At 44.5% G+C, this 16,894-nt stretch overlaps 2 non-coding genes across 2 annotated transcripts; one reads left to right on the forward strand and one right to left on the reverse strand.

The window, feature by feature from the left end:
• Positions 1–8,089: 8,089 nt before the first annotated feature.
• Positions 8,090–8,162, reverse strand: TRNAT-CGU (transfer RNA threonine (anticodon CGU)). The gene has a single exon. It is a non-coding gene; the product is annotated as a tRNA-Thr (tRNA).
• Positions 8,163–16,102: 7,940 nt separating this feature from the next.
• Positions 16,103–16,208, forward strand: TRNAL-CAA (transfer RNA leucine (anticodon CAA)). Its single transcript has 2 exons — positions 16,103–16,140; positions 16,163–16,208. It is a non-coding gene; the product is annotated as a tRNA-Leu (tRNA).
• Positions 16,209–16,894: the final 686 nt, after the last annotated feature.

Below are 16,894 nucleotides of genomic sequence, written 5' to 3' on the forward strand. Positions count from 1 at the left end.
TCCAGAGACAAAAGGACGCCAAGAAGTTCCTCCCAGTTTACGAGACTTACCTTGTACCCTTTGTCCTATCATAGTTGTCCACAACGACCTCTCTACGTCAAGCTCAAATAAAAATACTTGGCTTTAACCACTTCCTCAGATTTTCACTTCCTTATGAAGGCTCCCATGTCCCCTAAACCTCTTATCAGGTAAACTTGTATGCTTTCCTCCTGTTAATCTGTCTTTATCAGTTTAATTATCAGACCCAGCTAGGGACCCTAAGAGGGTCCAGGAAAACTTTTTTCCCTTCCCTACATAATACTAATGCAAATACAGGGAAACCACTGGATCTTTAACCTACTTTTCAAGAAGACGATGGAGATGTGGTAACAACTGAAATGTCCTCTCAAAGTCATCTCAGACAGGAACTATAGGGAACGCTCAAATTCTTTTCAAAAAGATGATTCTGAAGAATCTGTCATTCAAGGTTCTCATGATTCTGCTCTGGAAAGAATCTGATGCAGCTGGGCTCCATTTGCCATTTCAGAAAAATGATGTCTTTTTATAACCTGAGAAAAATGCCATTTATCTGTGGGTGTATCTTCTCTCCACAAATCTTTAAGACCATGTTAATAACATGAAAATGCTGAAATAGCGTTTTACAGATTTATTTATTCATTTTAGAGAAAGAGCATGAGCAGAGGGGAGGGGCAGAAGGAGAGGGGGAGAGACCCTCAAGCAGGCTCCCTGCTGAGCACTGAGCCTGATGCTGATGCGGGGCTCCATCCCAGGACCATGAGATCATGACCAGAGCCAGAATCAAGAGCCAGTGACCCAACTGACTGAGTCACCCAGGCATCCTGAAATAGCATTTTAAACATCTCAGGACCTGGGCTGCTATGTGCTTCTGGGGTACAAAACTCTCCAATCCCTTTTACTCCATATTTTTAGAATAGTGGTTCCCTGGAGGAACTGGAAAATTGCCTAAAACCGTGAATAGTTCTCATCCTCAGAGACTGAGTTTATTGATTTGGGATCGATCCCACAAACCAACATCTTTAAAAAGCTCCTAGTTGGTTCTAATAATCATAGACCCTCCCTGTCTTTTAATCTAAGGAGACAAATAAAAATAAGGAAAAATGTTTGGATCCCTCTCAAGTACTCAAACTGGAGAAAAAGCTAAAGTTATACATCCATTTGAAAAGGGTCACCCAAAGAATGAACAATCTAAAAGAAAAGTTGAGGAATTGAAGCAGATGGCCAGGTTCTCTCTTACACACCCCCGGGGTGTTTCATAGAATGTGTTAATTAGGCAAAAACTGAAAACACTCAGTACCCTCCAATTTGGAAATGTGTAGATTGGCAGTGGGAGGTGTGGGCTGCAGCCTGGGGAAAAGTTGCACAATATCTTCCTGGACTGGAAGCCCATCCTCCCCCAAATCAGTAAGGGGTACGTCCCACAAGATGGAAGAACTGCTAAACTCCACTCTTTTGCCATTTCCTCTCTCAGATAAAGTTAGGAGAGTCTTAGGGGAAGACTTATTCAGAATGAGTAACCTCCAAGAGTACACCGAGGCTCGGCAGGTCACAAAGAACAATGGAAAATAATGCATAAATATGGGTCAATTACCAAAACGATGCCCAGAAAGTCTGTAGCCCCCTCCAGCACTGCGGGGAGAGCAGCATGTGCAAGACCACAAGGACCCCAAGATCATCTCTCTCTCTCTGTATCTCTGTCTCTCTCTGTCCGTTTCCTTCCCCCCACCCCTTCAATCCCCCCCCCTTTCCTCCGAAGGACAATTAGGATGGAAAGTGGGGGAGATAGGATTGGTGGAGGAATATGATCCTAAAACCAATTTTCTCCAACAATCTCAAACCAACAATTTCACCCAATTCAGAAGAACAGTAAAAAACTGACACGTTAGCAGGCTTCTGTTATGGCTCTTTAAACAACATTTCAAAGACTCCTTGTATCAATCAGAGTTCTTAGCCATATATGGCCAAACCCAGCTCTGCAATAATTAGGTAAGAAATTCACCAAAGAACACAAGAATGCCTGAGAAGGCCCGAGGACCCGGCATGGGGGCTATATAACCAGGAACAGCGCCCCAATCACCCTACAGAACAGCTTACACTGTTGCCACCGTCGGGCAGTGCACGAGGTTGTTCTGAAAAATGAACCCATTTTCTGGCCCTCTCCACAGAATGGAGGTTTTGCAGTCTCTGCTCTTCTGCGTCCCCATCTCCTGGATCCAAGCCTGACATGAGTGAGTCCGTGGGTGGCAGCTAGGTCCTATGCTTCTGCTCTGGCTGCAGGAACAAAATGAAGTTAAAGACAGCAGGACTGAGTGATGGTGATGACTGCAGAGCAAAGACAAGAGAGTGAGTGAAGATGACGGTACAGCTTGAACAGCCAAGAAGCAGCAGGAACGGAGTCTGTCCCCTCCTCCTGAACACCGATGCCTGACAAAACAAGCTTAGTGAAAATTCCATAGAATTCAGGAAAAAGACGAACACGTAGAAGATAGCGGAGAGCTGAACAGTCAGGTAACCAGTGTCTGCAGCAGAAAACAATTATGTGAACCAAGAAATACAACCTCAGTAAAAATATTGGTAAATATGTACAAAGAAAACCATCTTCCAGGAAAAACAGATATTGACTCTGATGAGGTTGGGGAATATAGGTGAGGTTCAGTGGGGTGGAGTCCGAACCCGATGACCAAGAAATAATTCTTGAGGCGTCTTTGGTGCAAAATGGTGGTTTATTAAACCACCGGGACAGGACCCTTGGGCAGAAAGAGCTATTGCACCGGGGTTGTGAGGAATGGCCCATTATATACCCCCAAGTTGGGAGGGGGTTAGGGATAGCGTAAGTCTCTAAGGAATTTTGGAAGCAAGGTTTCCAGGACCTTGAGGGAGTTAGCTATTGTTGGGAAAAGGTCATTTATTACTGTCTAATAAAACCTGAGTCATGAGACCCTTCAGATGTATATCAGTGGGCCATATGCTTGGGGGGTGATTGCCAACACGTATCTTGGGGGAGGGTTAGAGATGAAGTTTCCAAAGGAATTTTTATACGTTAAAGTAGACTTACAGGATCTTGGTGGAGGGGAGGGGGTCAGGCTAGGACTGCCTTTTGCCCTTAACAAGTATTAACATCAAGGCAGCTGAGTTCCTAGAGGAATGTCACTGTGCCTGGTTCAAGGACTTGTCAATGGGCTGTAGGTAGTAAGGACTGTTTCTTTGTCCTTTAGGGCAGCCAGGAGTGCCTAAGGAATCTTGCATACATCCCAGGGGGAGGGGGTTGCCCGGTGTCAGCTTCTGCTTTGTCCTCAGCTTGCCTTCCGTTCCCTCATCAACTCCATCAAAACTGAGATATATTCTCATTGTTACCAAACTTCAAAATAAAGGAAGAGAGCACCTTACCTACAAAGGGGGCATTGAGTGCAGTTAAAGTATATGACAGCCTTATGAACACCTTGCGTGGCTGTCGCCGGGGCCTGGAAGGGCAAGTGGGGGATCTGTGAAAACGTAGTGCCTTCTCAGCAAACCTACTGAGTGTCCCCTTTGGACCAAGTAACTGGCTGCAGGGTGAAATCAGGAACTGGCAGTGGCTGGCCCACGTAGGGAGATGGTCATCCCAGAATAAATAAATCATAGCCAGGTGGGTTACGTTTTGTTTTTCAACATGATTTCATGGGTGGTACTATATAGATGAAATAAAATCAATTTTGAGGTAAGGAAGACATTATTCTAGATATCCTGCCAGTGTGTTTTCATAACTTTTAGCTACAGCTAAATGTGGGCTCAGAGCCTAAAGCCTTCACATCATTAAACAAGAATAAAATAGAATAGAGTAAAATAAAATAAATTTTAAAAAGGTGTTTGAGACACAACATTGGGAGAGGAACAATGAGAGAACCAAGGCAGGCATCAGAAATGAATTAAAATAGTTGAAAACAAAATTTAAAAAGGATAAAACTGGATCCCAACGATTATTTTTAGGAAAAAAACAAAAGGGAAAAATAACAGACAGAGATAAAATATCTATTTTAAAAATAAAATAGATGATTAGTTTATTAAAAACAGGAATATAAAATTGGGAATTACAACGAGGAGGCAGAAGGAATTTTTAAAAATCATAAAAGTATTTTGCGTAACTTAGCAAGAAAATTGAGAACTTGGACAAAACTGATGATTTTCTAGGACAAGAGGCATTTCTAAGGTTGATTCAGTAGAAGCTAGAGGGCCTTAGAGGCTAATAGTCCTGGACACAGTTAAGTGACTTGTTGGGAGAGTCAAGCCTCAGCTTCCCCAGGCCCAGATGGTTTCACAGGCGAAAGCCTTTCAAATCCTCACGGATCCCATCCATGTATGTGAAGATACTGCAGGAGAGGAAAACCCATCTAGGTCTGTGAGGGGCAAAGGATTAAATTGACATAAAACATTGACAAGAGGGGAAAAAAGCGGTTTTAATTAGGTGTGTATGCATAGGAGTTCACAGATGATTGAGACTTACGTACCATCCTGGGGTAACAGAGGAGTAGGGATTTGGATCTTCTGAGTTGGGGGAGGCAAATTTCGGAAGGTACAGGAAGAAATGCATGGTAAACAAATGTTGCCTTTTTGTGCAGATAAGAGTGCCTCCCGCAATAAATTTGTCCCTGGGAATAGCTCTCTTCTTGGTACAGATACTTTGCCTAATGGAAGTTTCCCTTGTGAGTGTAAATTTCCTTTACAAAAGGGGATATTTAGACGTATTTTAGGCAGTTGGGGGGGGTGGGGAGAGGGGCAGGTAGAGAGCTTTTCCTACCTCTGCTGGTTCTCCTGTTGACTAAAAACAATCCATATGCAAAGTGGCATAGTTTGGGGTAGAATGTTTTGAACCCTTTTCATATTTAAATCATCACGCAGCAAGAGGTGCCTTTGTTTTTTGATTTTTACAACACCAGTATTAGTCTGATACCAGCAACAAATAAAAGTAATGCAATAAAAGAGCACCAGTACAGGAATTACCTGTACTTTGTGGTGTAGGAAATGATGAGGTTGGGAATATAGGTGAGGTTCAGTGGGGTGGAGTCCGGAGCCGACGACCAAGAAAGAATTCTTGAGGCGTCTTTGGTGCAAAATTGGTGGCTTATTAAAGCATGGGGACAGGAGCCGTGGGCAGAAAGAGCTGCTGCCCCGGGGTTGTGAGAGGTGGCTGTTATATACCAGGGGGTTGGAGGAGGTAAGGAAAAAGGGAGGTTGAGAAAGTACTTTCATATGTTAAAGAAGACGCACAGGATACCAGAGGCCTTGCCATTGTCACGTTAAGGTTGTTTACCCCTCTAGGAAGGCATTAACGTGAAGATAGTTGGGAACTTCCTGGAGGCTGCAGATTATAAAGACATTCAATTGTATCTACATTCCCTTCCGGAAGCTACGTTATTGGTAGAAATGCTTCGTTCTTGTACACTGCTAAGACATTTGTAAACTGAGGGAGACTCAAGTCTTGCAGGATTGTGGTATCTATAGGTTAACTATTTCTTTGCCCTTTAGGGCAGCCAGGAGTGCCTGAGGAATGTCACCTACATCCCATGGTGGGGGGGGGTTGCAGGGTGTCAGTTTCTGCTTTGTCCTCAGCTTGCCTTCTGTTCCCTCATCAGTGGCAAGTGGTTAAATTTTGGAGCTATTGAGAAAAAGGCGTAGAAGGGATATGTTGATGAATTGAGCATGAAAAAAGAGTTCAGGATTATTCCAAGATATATTTTAATGAAAGTCTTATTTTGAAATAATTTCAAATTACAGATTAAAGTTAGCAAATACAGCACAATAATTTCCAGCTACTCTTCATCCAGATTCATCAAATGTTGGCTCTTTATCACATTTGCTTTATTTTTCTCAATCTTGATACCTATGTATGAATGTGTGTATGCATATGTAGCATAATTATTTTATTTCTACCTGAAACTCTCTGAGAGGAAGCTACATTTTCCTTTTACCTATAAATATTTCAAACCGTGAATATTTCTTGGAAAAAAGAAATTCTCTTACCTAACTACAACATAATTATATAATAAGAGCAGAGCATTAAACTTGATACAATGCTGTTATCTTACCTACATGTCTTATTTAAATTTATCCCAATTTAGTAATGTCTTTTGAAGAAAAAAAAGGATTATGTGTGATGCTTAGTTGTCCTGCAATTATAGTCCCTTTTGATTTGAAACAACTCCTCCCTCTTCCTTTATCTTTCATGACTTTGTTATTTTTTAAGAGTACAGGACAGTTATTTTGTGGAAGATACGTCTATTTGGACTTGGCTAATATTTCCAATTATTTATATCCTAAATAATACTCTGCTTTCTCAGTACTTCCTGTCACGTTATCGTGATGTCAATTTGTCTCCTTACTGGTGATCTTCACTTTGGTCACCTGATTAAGGTGGTATCTCAAGTTTTTCAACTATATCTTACTATATTTCCTTTCGTCGTTAATAAGTATCTTATTTCCCAATAATTTTAGCAGGCATGGATTAGTTTTGCCTGAGTCACTTATTCCTGTTATGGTTTTCCAATGGTGAGTTTCCAATTCCATCAATCTTTTTGTATCTATTAGAGAATATTCCATGGTAAGGAAAGCCTGTTTATTTCTTTCCATTTAAAAGAAAGTTGTCCACACCACTCTGGTCTCATTGTATGGATTTGCATTTTAACCTAAGAGTTATAAAGCTTTACAGTGATTTTTTCCTTAATTTTCAAATAGTTCCAAATTCGGCCACTGTATATTTCTTCAAAGTGTGTTTTTGGCAGGTTTCATCATCTTTCACACTTCTTCACACTTAGACAATGAACGATGTTACAAGTTCTATCATGCAGTTTCCTAGGCCTTGACTCTGGATACACACACACACACACACACACACACACACACAGTCACTCAACAAATACTGGAAGCCTTTGGTTTATATAATCACAATAGAGGGGGAGCAGTGATCTTGGGGACTGAAAACGTAATGCCCATGAAGAGGCTGCTTCATAGACACAAAAGGAGTTCATGGGAAAAAAAGAGAAAATCAGTCTTTCAGTTGGATTTTTCGCATCTCATTCCACCGATTGTCTGTGCTTTGAGACCTGACACATGGGCCCCCCAAAAGTGCTGCTCGCTTCACTCGTCTCTAGTTCTGTGCCCAGTAAGACAAATCTGGGTTTCGGCATCATAATCAGAAGCTGTGTTTTATGCCCTTCTCTTGTCCTGGCAAGAGGTTTTTCTCATCCTCCTCCTCTCGTCTTTGTGTCCTCTCCCTCTATTCCACCAGACTCTTGCCTTTAGAACATCATCAGAGCCCTTCAAGGCCCAGCCGCCACCTGCAGCTTCCTGTTTCCGGAGCAACTCTGGAGCAACTGCCGTTTCTGACCTGGGAAAGAAACACACTGGCCTCCAACTTTTGATGGAGCAGTTAAACATCACTGATACTGCTTAGTATTCTTAGATGACGGCCAGTGTTCGCGTGGGGGCAGTTCATTCCATACAAAACACCAGAATGAGGCGGGAAGGATTAGTCACTTCGCGTCTGGTAGAATGTACCAGGGCTGAGTAGCTTTCTTTGTTCTTCTCTATTAGCTGACCTTGGTTCCTTGACCTTCAGATAATTTTTATCCCTCCTACGGTATTTGCAAACTCACCGCATTCTGGTTACATTTCTTTACCTGGGCTTCATCCAACCAACCTTTACTGAGCACAGACTGAGTCCATACTTTGCAAGCCTCTGCGATCCCATAGCAAACAAGGTACAACTCCTGTCTGCCCGGGTGTGTGTGTGTGTGTGTGTGTGTGTTAGAGTCCACTAGGGAAGTATGATAAAAGCAGTAATTATAATACAACTCCTTTAGGCATTCAATGGCTAATCAGGACTCTAGGTTGTGACGGAGACTCCATACACATTAGCTTATCTGCTAGCTGATATTGGCATTAATTGTAGTGCTGGTGGCATTTCAAGGTTTCCTACACCTGATTTCTGAGAATACAGAGTATAGATTTGTCAAATTCATTTCTAGTTCCAGGTTTTGGTGTCAAGGAAACATCCTTTTGAAATAATCTACGAGAGATGAAAAAGCTTAAGAGCTGGAGGCCCCAGTGAGATTCGAACTCACGACCCCTGGTTTACGAGACCAGTGCTCTAACCCCTGAGCTACGGAGCCTCACTGAGGGACCCCATAACTCCTTACCCTAAAGCTGATTATATATGCAAATGTTTCGTTTTCTGTTTTTGTGAGTCTCTGGAAATTGGATGTTCCGCCCCCTCCCCTTTCGGATTTCCTCCGTGACAGTTTTCATATCACAAAGGCTGTCTGGGGACTCGGCCCGGACGCGCGACCCCACACAGTAGGGAGGCCGGCGTGAGGAAGGAAACCGCGCCGGAAACCGCAGGCCTCCGGCCCCAAGTCCGCCGCAGGTGCCTCTAAAACAGCAAGCGGGGCTTTCCTTGTCACCTTCCCGGCTGGCCGCCGGCTTCTGCAGAAACAGCAGCTGTCCTAAATACAAACCCAAACACCTCGACTGCTGCCGAGGACACGCCGCTCACTAAAACGACTCAGAAAAATAGGATTCACGGGGTGGGAAGCCGGGAGCCCGTCGCGTGTCTGCCGGATTCTGGACCACGCTCCGCGCGCTGCAGAGAAGAGGCGCTGCGATCCAGCCGGAGCCAGGGAGGGGGGGGCAGCTCTGCAGAGGGACCCACGCCCTAAAACAACCGCGATCACACACAGGCACGACAACGCCCTTGTGACCCGGAGTGTCACAAACGCCCATGATAGGAAAACCAAGCTAAACAAGGAATGGTCATATCAATGAAGTTGAGAGTGAGGGCAGGGGAGGGGATGTCAGTCTTTTCACTTATTCTTAGTGATTAAAGATCACTAAGGATAAAAGGTCCTTTTAGGATTAAAGATCCCTCCTGCATCCCAGAGGAGCCAGTTTTTTCCAATTCTCCAAAACCCTAAGCTTCCCTGTGCATAAGGGACCCTACCTACTAATACCCCTCCTCATCCCCCAGGTAACAGAGAAGAAGGCGATTGCAGGCCCAACAGGCCTGTGATTTGCAATGTTTTTCAGATTTCATCCCAAATTTAGGTACCGTGTTCACCTCCTGTTTCTAGCACCTAAAGAAATGCATAACCTCAGGGAAATACAGGTCTGTTAGGTTCAGAGGAATCACTTGGGTTTTTTGTTTGTTTGTTTGTTTGTTTTGGTGTTTTATGTTTTAATGATCTTAAGTGTGATCTTAAGTGTGATCTTAGTGGGCTCTCTTTCTTCCCCGTCTGCAGAGACAAAAGCTTCTGATCCTTAAATGCATTCATTTAATAAAGCATTTACTAACAGGTGAGCAATCATTAAGGGCAGGACACCGTGGAGACGCTTGTCTAGCTCACTGAGTTCTCCATAGTTAACAGACTGCCTGCCATGCAGTCAAATCTGTACCACGTAGGGCATTTGTGACAGAATATTTACCTACAAATACAGTAAATGGCAAGTGCTTTTGCAGCTCTGGGAAGGCCTGCAAAGACCCACAGTTCTGGAAGGGTTCCAGCTCAGAGAGCCAGCTCTCTTCCTCCCAACTTCAGTCTCCAGAAGTCAGCAGAGCCTTGCACCGAGCTCAGATATAAGACCCCTGAGGCAGGAAGATAGGACTGATTGTCGGGTGCTGATAAAATGAGCATGGGCTCTTCATTAGAATGAAAGAACACTCTTTAAAAAGAGGGAAGGGGTGGTAAGAACACCAGAAATGAAGAAGAGAACATAGCCGGAAGGGAGACAGGAAGGACAGGAAGAAGGAGAGGATAGGCACTGGCTCCCACCAAGCCACCAAATCTGTGGACAATAGTCCCAAAGATGCCCCGAGCCACTCCTCTCCCAGGCCTGAGTCTCTGGTTGTGACTCTGAATTTGGGCCCGGCTTTCCACTTACAAACACCACACTAAGGTGCTATATATCCATACAGAATAGCGTGTAGTATAAGATGATACTAGAGTAATATTTCTTTGTATTTGGTTTAGCCTTACCTACGATGAATGTGATTTGAGAAGCCAAATGATTCAGAATTCAGTCTATGTAGGACCTGGCCCTTTGACTCTGTGATGCCAAACTAGACAATGAACTTTTCCCTACGTTGTTACTAATTTCCACCTCCTTCTAATGTAAGAAATCTTTGCCCAATTGGAATTTGTTTTAGCAAGAGTTTTCAGAACACCCATTGGATTGATCTCCACACTTCAGGTTACGTTCAAGAGGGGACATCAGGCACCTACCTTTCTCCTCTTCTTGCCGTCTCCCATCTGCCAGTCCCTTCCATTGGCTGAGTCCAGACAGGAGCTAGCTAGGGGCAAGAGAGCCCAACTGATGCAGCCTTCCAGGGCAGAAAAGCAGGGCAGAGAATGGGTCTGGATGGGCAAATGGAGAATGATCACACCTGCTGTTGTAACTGTAACCATAGGGTTAGTGTAGGGTTGGTTAAGTCCTGATCTTCCATCTTGTATAAACCTTGGATAATAGTGTAGGTTGAAGCTTGAGCAGCTGATAAGTAATATGTATTGCTAAATAATTTTTATCATCCTATATTGGGAGTACAGCCACTGCAAGGAGGAGTACGGATATGTTTGCCACTACCTGACATGAAGTGAGGAAGAAGGCATGAAGCATAGGTTCTTTCCAGCAGATGTGTCCCAGTGAGACTGCCATGTGCAAGGCAGCTCTTCTGTCAGATAAGGCTGGGGAGGCATCTGGTCCTGGAGAAAATGTGGGGCTTCTGGTGTTCGGCAGTAGCTCTGTTCATTCCAAACAGCCAACTGAGGCTGCAAGGTGGGCATATTTCCTGGCTTCATTAGGCCTGCTGGAGGGGTAAGCAAGTCTGTTTCTCTTGGAGACTCGATGATCTATACAAATAATGTGTTGGAAATCTCATTCTGATACTAGTAGAATGAATTATCATTTTAAAATGCACAGTCTTGGGGCACCTGGGTGGCTCAGTCGTTAAGTGTCTGCCTTTGGCTCAGGTCGTGATCCCAGTGTCCTGGGATCGAGCCCCGCTTTGGGCTCCCTGCTAGGCCAGAAGCCTGCTTCTCCCTCTCCCACTCCCCCTGCTTGTGTTCCCTCTCTCGTTGTCTCTCTCTGTCAAATAAATAAATAAAATCTTAAAAAAAATTTAAAAAAATAAAATGCACAGTCTTGCCCCGCACTTGAGTGTTGAAAGGCTCCTGTAACGCCAGTGACGAGCCAAGTTGCCAGTCAGGAAACATCAGTTACTGGTCCACAGAGAGGCAAGCTTGTTCCAGAATATAATTAAATGCACTCCTACCTTCACTGAGGAACTTCACTACCAACAAATCATCAACAGAACTAAACAAGATGCTTGGTGAAGTAGTTGACTTACCTCTGGCACAAGCTCCGTCTCTGGAAACAGCGCAGACTGGTACCGAACATTTACGGATTGTGCTGGTCGGCCGACCACACTGTGAGGGGCTCGCCCAGACTTCTCCATCCTTCCCATTGGACTGAGTTTGTACACAAAGTGAAGACCCTGATTTTGTAATAGTTCCTTTTGGAGGCAGATTTCTGGTCAACTGTACTCAACCGGAATCCATAAGATCTCTCCTAACAACTAATACCTAGTGTGGCTGCTGTTGGCAGCAGATGGAAGAAATGTGGCCAGATCTCTGCCTTCCACAAATCTCTCACTCCACCCACCCGGGGATATGCTTCTCTAATCTAGAGTAGAGAGAAACTGTTAGCCCAAGAAGCTGGAGTTGGTTCACTCCACTGATAGGACACGAGCAACAAACATCTGAAAAGAACCAGAAGCTCTAACCTTCCTCCAGGAGAACAACAAAGAAGACAAAGCTATCAGTGGGCTCAGAATAAAAAACACAGAACCACAGATTTGAGCAAGAGTTGGCAGACTCGTCCTGTAAAGGCCAGGTAGTAAATATTCTAGGCTTTGCGGGCATGTGGTCTCTGTCACAACTAAGTTCCTCCAGTGCGGCTCAGAAATAGTCACAGAAAATAGATAAGCACAGAAACGTGGCTGCGTTCTTACAGCTCTTTATTTATCACACCGACATTGGAATTTCATATAATTTTCACAGGTCCCGAAATACTCTTTTGATATTTTCACCCATCTTAAAATGTAATGTTTGAGGTCACAGGCCATGCAAAAATGGGCATGGGGTGGGATTTGGCCGGTGGGGTGGTTTGCTGACCCTGGAATAGGATACAATATAGACTGTCAAATATGGGTGAATACAACCTCTCAAAGTCTGGTTTGAAACTCGAGTGCCATTATTTGAATTTCTTCTTTCCCTTTTTCTCTTGTTGTTCCTTTAATTATAATATGATTATATTTGCCATTATTGTTGCCTTAGTTACTATGGCTGCGTAACAAATTACCCCCCATCTCAAGGGCTTAACACAATTACTACATGGGTTTGACATATATATGTAATTTCTGACTCCCAAGTCCGCCATGGTGTCACCTGACATCCTTCTGGGATCTGACCAAAGGTTTTACAGTCGCACCCATGGCTTCATCTTTAGACCATGTTTTCCTGATGTTTTCCCAGAAGCCTTTCTTAATTGTAACATGGTCTGTCATCTGGAGAGGCTGGCAACAAGGGACAGTTTTCTTGCTGGGTATCCAGCAAGCCCTGGTTCCTTTATTATGGACAATTCCTTCTTTAGTGTGTCTCTCTCATGGCTCATGTTACCGTATGCATCTGGGAAAGGCCAGGTGACACTTTCAAAGCTTTACCTGGTCATGTCCTTGGCTGAATCCCCAAATCCATTAGGTCCATTTTCTACTTTTCACATTAGCACAGAAACAGTGTTGCTCAACTTCTTGCCATTAGACATTAGTGGCAGCGCCCTCATTTCCTCCAGCATTTTTTTTTTTTTTTAGATTTTATTTTTGATTGATCTCTATGCCCTAAATGGGCCTCCAACTCACAACCTCAAGATCAAGAGCGTGCTCTACCGACTGAGCCAGCCAGGTGCCCCTTCTCCAGCTTTTAATAGCATTTTTCCTCACTCTCCTTTGAACATCTCTGACTCTGGGACCCAGCACAGCAGAGGTGGTAGGAAGAAACTGTCTTCAAGACTTTTCAGTATCCTTCTCCTCAAGCTCTTTCTGGTTTCTGCCTGCTGCCCAGCCTTAAGGGCACAAGCTTTGGGATTTGTTATCATTTTCGGGTAACAAATTCTGCATTAGCTTGTACCCATTATGAATTTATTGCCTCTCAGTCCCAAATTCACTCTTTATGCCTGCTTTCTAGAAATGGATATGAATCCTTTCCTTGCCAACTGGCAATGAAACTTTGTTCACAGAGGATGGTGGAGAGTTATTGCAGGAGGAAGTGGGTTTTGCTTCCTAGTTCCCACCTGTTACATGGTCTGCTGCTTGCCCAGGGCCTCGCCCCTACACCAGGCACGGCTTCCCCACCCCCATCGGGCTCCAGCAGCAAGCACCAGCCCCCCCTTTCCCTGGCGTGCCCCTTGAATGTCCTCAGGGAGAGACCTCTCCAAGAACAGCTTTCCAAGAAAAGCTAGAAGATGGATTTCCCACAAGTTCCAGAGGGCAATTTCAAGCGAGTTCTGCTAGCACAACAGGGCAATGTCTCTGCTCTTTAGTGAGCCCTTCAGGCTGTGCCCTTTACAGCAAGGTCTGGGTCTTTGCTAGGGGTGGGGTGAGGGGTGGAGAGCTCTTCCTTCTGTGCTTATCTCTGTCCTCACTTCCTAAGGTGCTGTATCAGCCCTCGGGGTGGTGGTGACTGCTCCTTACATCTGCTATCCTTATAGTCCTTAGAATTCTCTTTATTTTTTCCTAGCCAAATCCTCAGTCCTCCAATCTCCCCTGTAGTTAATAATTCTCTATATTAAAACTTTCCTGGTGCATTACCAGATAAATATGTTCTGGGGATATAATGTAAAACATGTCACTATAGTTAGCAATACTCAATTGTACATTTGAAAATTGCTGAGAGAGGAGATCTTAAAAGTTTTCATCACAAGGAAAAAATTGTCACAGTGTGAGGTGCGGATGTGACCTCGTTATTGTGGTCATCATTTTGCAATATATGCATATATCAAATCATCACCTTCAACTTACAGAGTGTTGTATGTCAATTATATCTCAATAAAACTGGAAAAATAATTTAAAAATAAGCAAGCAAGCAAACAATTTTTCCTGGGAAATTACTGCATGGTTTCTCTCTCCTGATTGGACCAAGATTGATTCCTACGTGCCAACTCCATAAAAAATCATATTACAACTTAATGGCTTAACTTACACAACAATGATCATGTCTTCTCTCACAGACTTGGTTAGGAATTTGGGCAGAGCACAGCAGAGCACAGCTTGTCTCTGCTCCTGATTTCTGGAGACCCGACTGGAAGACTAGAAGGCTGGGGCAGGAAGTCACCTACTCACATGTCTGCCAGTTGCTGCTGGCTGGGGGCCGGAGACCTCAGTTCCTCTCTACAGGGTCCCTCCCTGTGGGCTTTCTTGCAGCATGGTACCTTGGTTCTGAGGACCAACGTTCTGAGGGAAAGCTGTTGGAAGCTCTGGTGAGCTCGCTTGGGGAGTCCCACAGCATCGATGCCAGCACACCACAGATCTATCCAGATTCAATGAGAGGGAACACAGACCCCTACCTCTGGAGGGAAATGTGTCAAAATCACTCTAAAGGAAGAGCACATGGGATGAACTATGTTGCCATGGCCATCTTTGGACAATGCAATCTGTCACAGGCTTTTTATGGCTGAACTCAGAAGCCTCTACTACCTCAGATTTCACTTATCCAATTTCCCCTGAACTTGTAAAGAAAAACTCAAGAAAATAAATTAATAATAAAGAGGTGTTAGGAAATATTCTACCCAGAAGTTCATGAAATATCGACTGTGCTGTGCAGGAACCAATCTATCAAAGACAAGTGGATTATGGCATCTTTTCAGAGGCAATTCCATATTCACATTACATTTTAATAACATCCATTTTCAAGTATCCCAGATATTTTAAACCTATATTCAGAAGTTTTCACTTCATAGAAAATAGATACATAAACTTCAAACAGGTATAGGAAGCCTTATGCGAAAATTCAACATATGCAAATACCAAAATATACACTTAATTTTGCATACTGTTGTAATTGCACTGCTGAAACATAGTCACATTTAAAAAGTAACATCTACAAATAATAACTTAATATTCAAGAAATATTTCCCACTCAATTTTAGAGTCACAGATGAAGAAATTAAAATTAATTTTAAATTAGATTTAAAAGTGATGTCTACAAATTTAAGTGTCCTATAGATTTAGACCCTGGCAGTCTAATAGAAACCTGCTGAGACTTATTTACCGGGATGTTACATTGCTTTTCTCCTGCACAGTTTAATCGGGGAATACTAGTTGCAACAAGGTTATTTCTTTTTCTTTCTCTTTTTTTGGCTACTTCATTTCCACAGTCACTGAAACATATTTTTTCAGCCATAAAAGGCAAACCTGTTTCAGAAGAGCTGCTGCCCCCACCCCCACCCCCCGGGCGAGTGACCTGGTGGAAAAGCCTCCGAGGGCTCTAGAGGAAGGAGGGACAGGCTCACTCCGCAGCGCCCGAGCGACCCCGCGGGGCAGGAGAGCGAGCTGGTTCCGAACCGTGTGCGGGGATGCGGGCGGCGGCATCTCAGGCTGGGTCGGTCGAGAACAGGAGGAATGCCTCGGAATGCACGGAGCAGGTCTCTGGACGACGACCCCCTCCGTCCAGGGCAGTGGGGAAGGTGTTTGCTCGCTGACTCTCCGCCGACCCTGGAGCAGCCTGCTGCGGGGCCTGCAGGGCGCGGGTCCGAGTCGCAAGGATCACGGTGACGGCCTGCGGTCCAGGTGCCAGGTGGGGTCGCTGCGAGCACCCGGGTCTCCAGGCCTGTAGGAACGGCTCGGGTCCGCAGCGACGCGGTGCTCCGCTGTCTGCGTTTCTGCATCAGAATTGGGAACTCCCGCCTGGTCCGCCAACCCCAGCGAGAGTCGGTCTCCGCGACTCCGGGGCGCCCAGCGCGAGGGCAGAAGCCTAAGTAAGAAGCTTTAGAAGGCGGCTGCGGCGGTGTCAGGATGGCCGAGTGGTCTAAGGCGCCAGACTCAAGCACCTGCTTCCCGCACTGGGGCTTCTGGTCTCCGCATGGAGGCGTGGGTTCGAATCCCACTTCTGACACTTGCAGTTTTGTTCCTCCTGAACACCCTGACTCTGGACGAGGGGGCAAGTTCCCAACCAGAGACTATGGGATGTTTTCAGGGACATATGGCCGCAGCCCCCAGCGCCGTCAGAGCTCCTCTCTTCCCAGCAAAAGGAACCACGCGTTGGGTCCTGGCTCTGTGCTGTAGAGAACTACTGAAGTCTTCACTGTTTTCCCGCATGCGGAAAAGAAGCTGTTATGAAGTTCTGTCAAAAAGTTCCCTTTATTCCTTCTAAACTGCGAGGGAAAGCCCCTCCCAGTGAGGACACCGTTGAAAATGTTTAGGTCAGCAATAGCAGAGAAATGGCCATGATGTTAAAATAAACCAAACCAACAGCTCCCTTTGAGATTTTATCTCAGAATTATGTGATTTAGATGTCTTTTCTTTCATTTTTTTGAAGTTAAAAAAAATGCATCTTATGAAGTTCTACATAACTTGGTCTTAAAATTAAGATCTTAGATTTTTGCATGTTTGCTTTTAAACGAGTTTGCCTTCCTGTATGTATAGCCTTCGGATTACTAGTCAGCAGTGTCTCTCCTGGGGATGTACCCCGGCGACATTCCAGCTCAGCTCCATGACTGCCTTGTCTAGTATAGTCTTCATAGCATTTTTCTTCTTTTTTCAAAATTGAGATATACTTGACACGTAATGTTGTATGTACAA

The sequence above is a fragment of the Ursus americanus genome, chromosome 32, assembly GCF_024610735.1.
Source record: "Ursus americanus isolate L20-20 chromosome 32, mUrsAme1.1.p, whole genome shotgun sequence".
NCBI classification, from domain to species: domain Eukaryota; kingdom Metazoa; phylum Chordata; class Mammalia; order Carnivora; family Ursidae; genus Ursus; species Ursus americanus.